This window comes from Pinus tabuliformis, chromosome 8 (assembly GCF_031772625.1).
Source record: "Pinus tabuliformis cultivar Carrire ecotype Pingquan chromosome 8, CPIR1, whole genome shotgun sequence".
NCBI classification, from domain to species: Eukaryota; Viridiplantae; Streptophyta; class Pinopsida; order Pinales; family Pinaceae; genus Pinus; species Pinus tabuliformis.
The window spans coordinates 1450047234-1450054023 of record NC_142294.1 but is presented as its reverse complement, the minus strand read 5'-3'; the positions used below and the strand labels follow the sequence as shown (position 1 = coordinate 1450054023).

Here is a 6790-nt window from a genome sequence, read left to right as displayed (position 1 = left end):
AATATCTACACTAAAATCATTGTATCTAGTGCAAGCAATCAAATAGGATTAGAAATCAATATCTATACTGAAACTAATGCATCCTATGCAAACAATCAAATAGGAGTAGAAATCAACATCTACACTTAAATCAATGCATCTAGTGCAAGCGATCATGTAGTATTATAAATCAATCTCTACACTAAAACCAATGCATCCAGTGCAAGCAATCAAATATGAGTAGAAATCAACATCTACACTGAAATTAATGCATCTAGTATAAGCTATTAAATAGGATTAGAAATAGACATCTGCACTAAAATCAATGCATCTAGTGCAAGCGGTCAAATATGATTAGAAATCAGTATCTACATTGAATGCAATGCATATAGTGCAAGCAATCAAATAGGAGTAGAAATCAATGCCTACACTGAAATCAATGCATCTAGTGTAAGGTATTAAATAGGATTAGAAATCGACATCTACACTGAAATCAATGCATCTAGTGCAAGTGATCAAATAGGATTAGAAATCAACAACTACACTAAAATCAATACATCTATATTATTGAAAAACCAAAACTTTCATGAATTTCTAGATCCAACTTTTAATGTTTGTATTTGTATATGTGTGTCTCTTTCTTCTTCCCTCCCTCCCTTTCCACCTTCCATTCTATATCTATCTCCCTCCCTCTCTCCTTCTTTCTCTCCTCCTCCCTCTCTCCCCACCTCTCCCTCCCTTTCTTTATATTTCTCTTTTTCCCTCTCCCCTCTGCCATCTATATCTATACCTCCCTCCATTCTCCTTATTTGTCTCTCTATATCAACCCCCTAAACTTTTCCTCTCTTGTTTTCTCTCTCTCTCCCCTCTATCTATATCTCTATCTCCCTTTGTCTCTCCTTCTCACCCCCAAAACATACACTCTCTATCCATATGCATCTATCTCTCTCTCCCTCCTTCTTCATCTCACTCTCTCTCTTCCCCCCCCTCTCTCTCTTCCCCCCCCCCCTCTCTCTCATTGTCTCGACATCTCTCCCTTGTCACTCCATCTCCCTCTTCACCTTTCTCTCTCTATGTCTTTCTTCCCCTTCCAACTCCATCTTTCTCTCCCACTCTCTCTCTCCTCTCTCTCAAGTCCTCTCTCCCTTCCTTTCGCTCACTCCCTTTCTCTCCCAACTCCCTTTGTCTCTCCCCTCCATCAAACACGCACACTCTCTCTCCACCCTCCAACTCTGTCAATATCTCCCTCTCCCCCTCTTTCTCCCCTCCGTATCTATGTCTCCCTGTCTCTCTCTTCCCCTTCTTTCCCTATCTCTATCCTCTCCTTTTCTCTCCCTTACCTCGTTTGCTCTCTGCCTCATTTCATCTTCATCTCTCCCTTATCACTCCCTCTCTCTCTCCACCTCTATCTCTCAATGTCTTTGTTCTTTCCTCCCTCTCTTTTCCCCTTCCGACTCCATCTGTCTCTCCCCTCTCTCTCAAATCCTTTCTCTCTTCCTTCCTCTCTCTCCCCTTCTTGTTCTCCCCCTCTCTCCCCTTCTCGCTCTCCCCCTCTCCCCCCTCCATATCTATGTCCCCTTATCTCTCTCTTCCCCTTTTTTGCCTATCTCTATACTCTCCTTTTCTCTCCCTTCCCATGTCTCCTCTCTCGCTCATTCCATCTTCATCTCTCCCTTATCACTCCCTGTCAATCTCCACTTCCATCTCTCAATGTCTTTGTTCTTCCCTCCCTCTCTTTCCCCCTCCAAATCCATCTCTCTCTCCCTCCCTCTCTCCTCCTCTCTCCCCCCTCCTCTCTCTCTTCCTTCCTCTCTCTCAGTGTCTCTCCCACCTCTATGTCTCTCTCCCCCACTCTATTCCCCCTCCATCTCACTCTCTCTCAAATATGATTCCATTGCATTTTATTTTAAAAGGTATCTAAATTAAAAAATATATATAATTGGTTGTAAAATATTAAACCTATATTTTGGATCAATCATGTGAAAGATTAAACCTATATTTTGGATCAATCATGTTAAAGAAAATACAATAATTAAAAACTTAAAAGAATCATGCACTATCTTTCCTCTATCATTGTTAGTCACTTTGTTTTATCTCTTTGCTTGTCATGCACTATCTTTCCTCTATCATTGTTAGTCACTTTGTTTTATCTCTTTGCTTGGATCCTTCGTTAAAATAATATAATAATCAAATGCATAGATGGCCAATGGTATTGATAAACCATGGTATTAGCCCATTGTATTATGATTTTCTTCCCTCTTCTCCCTCTCTCAATCTTTCTCTTCTAGATATTGGCCTATGGTATTGTAAAAAAGCTTATTTATAAGTTAATAATATCCCTGATAAATATTCATGATTAAAATCTTATTATATTGTAAATATTAATTTTTTATCGGCTTATTAATTAAGTTTAAAAATCCCTATATAATCACTATTTTAATTTATATAATAAAATAGATATTTTAATGTGATAGTATATTATATTTTTTTATGTAAGAAATTATTGATTATTTTATTAATAAAAACACAAAATTACAACATAAAAAATGAATTTAAAAAATATCTTACATTTAACGCTAACTAATTTAACACTTACACATCCAGCTTAAACTAATCCATCCAAAACTAGTGTAAAGCGCCATCCAAAAGTAGACTGTAGACCGCCTCGGGGCAATAATCGATAACTTCTCATTTTCCTAAATTTCAAAACAAAATTATCAACAAAAAGGGAAAAAAAAACACCTTTTTATCCTTCTTATTTATTAATTAAACTGAGCATTTTTATTTTTTCCCAATATTCAAACGTTAAAATAGCTAATGAGAAAAAATGTCCCTCTGTGGCAGGAGCTACGCCTCCACATCATCAAACATTAATTCTGAGTCCTGACATCCACATCGGTTACCGTAGGCTATACTTCTTGAAGAGTGTGAAAGGCTAGATGGTTCTGGGGAAACAATACCTAATTACCTGGACGATTCTGGATGGACCAGGGTTAAATAACAATAATACAATAATAATAAAGTATCCAGCGAGCATTTGAGAATCCTCTCGAACCCGCCTGATAGAGTCGGCTAGATTGTTCCTCATCTTATAAAAATAGAAACCAACATCTCTTCTGGTATAATCCGAGATCGATCTTGAAATTGAAATCCAAACACTGAGATCAGAGTGTTGTGTTTCTATATTCATTCCAATCGCATATATTGCAGTAATTCATTACTAGTTGAAAATGTCGATAATTCCCAGCGTTTTCGGCAGGAGGTCAGTGGATCCCTTCTCCTTGGAAGTATGGGATCCTTTCCAAGCATTCACACATCTGGCCAGCGGGGGACCATCTGGGCAATTTGTAAGGGAAGCTTCTGCGGTAGCCAATACCCAGATCGACTGGAAGGAAACGCCAGAGGCACACATTTTCAAAGCTGATCTTCCAGGTTTGAAGAAAGAGGAGGTGAAAATAGAGTTGGAAGAGGGCCAAAGAGTTGTGCAGATAAGCGGGGAGCGCAGCAAAGAAGAAGAGCACAAGAACGACAAATGGCACCGCATTGAGCGATCCCGTGGAAAATTCCTTCGGCGTTTCCGGCTGCCGGAGAATGTGAAGATGGAAGAGATCAAGGCGAGCATGGAAAATGGAGTGCTGACAGTGACAGTGCCGAAGCAGGCAGAACCCCAACCTCCTCGACCCAAATCCATCGAGATCTCTGGCTGACTGAAGATGTGAAATTGGGCCGGCTGTTGCAGTAGAGTGTTGTTACAAAATGTGTAGATGTGTGTCGTAACCCGCCGTCCATTATCCAATCCAGAAAATAAACACCTCCATTCCCGTTCCCAGTTGTTATGTCGTTTACATTGTGTCAGGGCTTCTGCTGTGCTGTGTAATTATTTGACCATCATTGTTATTATGTTGTTTTTAAACCGGCATGTTGTTTACCATATATATATATCCCCAGTGTAATTTTCATAATTTAAAATCATTCATAATCTTTTTGGATATTTGGATTGCACAAATTATATATCTATTAATTTTGCAATTCCAACGTATCTTTGGTTACGTTTTACGTTAAAATTAATAAAAAAAATATATTTTAAAATATATTAACATTAAAATATTTTATTTCTATTTTAGTATAATAAAATGTCTATTTTACTATAGTAATTGTTAATTTATGAATAGTTTTTGTTAGAATATGATGAGTTAATACCATGGCTTATCAATACCACATGATAAAAAAATTATAACTCATTTTATATGATACTTGTTTATATGACATTTTTTTTAATTAATCAACTTAATTAAAACAACACAAATCATAACTACTTTGAAGATAAAGCTCACCTATTGTTTAATGTATCATATTAAGAATATTCTAGAATATTCCATGGAGGTTAAATCCCTACCTAATAATTATTGATAATTAAATTAAAATTCTGGAAGCCATGACTTTTATGAGCACGCATGACTTTGTCTATGATATTTATTTTTAATGAAGTCTATTTAAAAGCAAAAAATCTCCATGTTGATTTGTCTTGGTGGCCACTGGGATCACAACAACTGTGTCTTTAGACACCACCACTTCTCTCCATGCTTTGTGATCCTAACAATTGGTATCAAAGCTATAGTGGTAATTATAAGATCCTAGTGAATATGAGAGCCTAGAGTTGAGCCTCAAGTATGGATAACCAATAGAACGTGTGAAACAAAAAACACATTTGCATTTGGAGGAAAGTACAATTAAGGATTTGTTGTGGTGTTGCATACAATGTGAAGTGTGTTTGCGTAGAGAGAAACCAACCAAGGAAGGAGATGGAAAACATGTAAAGAGTGAAGTGTTGGCTTCAAGGGGACACCTCTATTGCCTAGGGTTTGTTTTGGCATACTGGATGGAGAGATCCAAGTGTAGATCAAGCAAGTGATTGTAAGAAACATAGTCAATCTGAAGTTAGAGAATGGGACACAACCTTGGAAAATTTGTCTCTCTGTCGGTGCACAAAGGGAAATTTATCAAGTTGACGTAAGATTATGCAGACTAATGTGAACAAACTATAGGTTGGTGAATTAGTGGATTGAACACCATCTTTGTAGTTGCAATAACTACCTTTAGCATAGAAATAACCATCGTGGCATCTCAAGCTATGACTGAGGTTGTTGTTCTTATGGCTTATGGATGAAAATCCATAGAAGAGCAGGCCACCATAACAATATAGTCATATTTCTAGGGTTACCTGGCTCAAATGACATTAATGGATTTGAAAGGGCTCTTGAGATTACAAGTGTTGCTATGAGGACATAATTTTAGAAGAAAGGTGAATACGATGTTGTGTTACATGCAAGCACTTGTTAGGGTTTAGGCTTGTGTAAAGGCTCATCCTCTTCAAATGGATGAAGAAAGATTTGTTTTGATCGTAAACTCTACAAGAGAGGGGATCATCAGGTGATCCAAAGAAAATCCACATTAACAAAATGGTGGGATGGTAGTCTATAAAATGTTGAAGAAGACTGGGATACTTCATTATGCAATTAGCATGTGCTTATGAATGTGAATGAGCTACAATTGGTATCCATGGGGCATAGGTTGGTTTTGAAGGTCACTAACTCATAGATGGCATTCTTGTGTATTTGGCAATAGTGATGGAGAACGTTGAATTCTAGGCAAAGTGCCCCGTAGTGCCGGCACACTATAGTGGTTTTTCCTGTAGTTTGAGTATCTATTGTAGTAGGGATTTCTAATGGATATAATCTAGGTTTGCTTGAATAAGAACAGTGGGTTATGGCACCAAAAAGATATTAAATTGCATGTGGCTAGGTGCACTGAGTGCTTGTTGTTATTATGAGATCCACATGGAGGATGATAAGGTCAAGTATGTCTCAATAACAATGGAAGTTAGGTGTTGTGCATGGGTTGAGATCCATTAATGGTTGAAGTGTTGTATAGAGAACCATTGGTAGACCAACATACATGATCTAAAGTGAACATTGCTCACAATGATTTACTGATATAAGAGGAACAAGGCCATATGGTTGAGAAGGGTCTTATTGAGACTAGTAAAGTAGCATGGAAAACATGTTTTGGAGGCCATGGAAAAGCTACCTGGGAGAGCGTGTGTATGTGCTGTGAAATGATGTGGTTGTTACAATAAAAGAGAATTATTCACACTAAATTGATAGATGTTGTGTTTGCTAATGAATGGTTGTATGGACCAAGCAAGTGCAAGTCGTGTTGAAAGGATGGATCAAGTTATGGACTAGGAAAGATATATATAGACAGGTGGTATAGATAATAGAAGGAATGAAGATGGAGTGGTATAGAGTGAAGGAGCCAACATGTGATGTATGAAAACCCTAAGGGTTTTGGTCCAAGTTATGAAATCTTGTCATAGGTAGGTGTATTTCCTTGGGAAGTTATAAGCCTTGATGTTCGGGCATACATATTGCACGAGAGCACACATTGTTATAATACCTCAATATTTTGATCAGACATACAGGCTGGTGGATGGAATCATAAAGTTGTGGAATGGGCCACTTGGAGAGGTATTCGGCGAGTAGGTATACTAGTATCTTGGCTTGAGGGAGAGAATATGACATCTCATTTGTGAGATGGTTAACAAATGAGACCAGGTTAATCTCCCTTAGAAAATTTAAGGGGGGGATTGTTATGGTGGTTCAAGTAAATTTAACTTAATCACTGGTGGTTTTTTGGCTCCAGGTTTATGAGCACCCATGGTTTTCCCTATGGTATTTATCTTTATTGTAGCATGTTTAAAGGCCAAAAAGCTTCATGTTAATTTGTACAAGTGGTGATTGGGATCACAACA

The 6790-nt window shown here is 37.7% G+C and overlaps 1 pseudogene; it reads left to right on the top strand.

The window, feature by feature from the left end:
* The first annotated feature begins 3100 nt into the window (after nt 1-3100).
* On the top strand, nt 3101-3742 carry LOC149241188 (18.1 kDa class I heat shock protein pseudogene; annotated as a pseudogene).
* Nucleotides 3743-6790: the final 3048 nt, after the last annotated feature.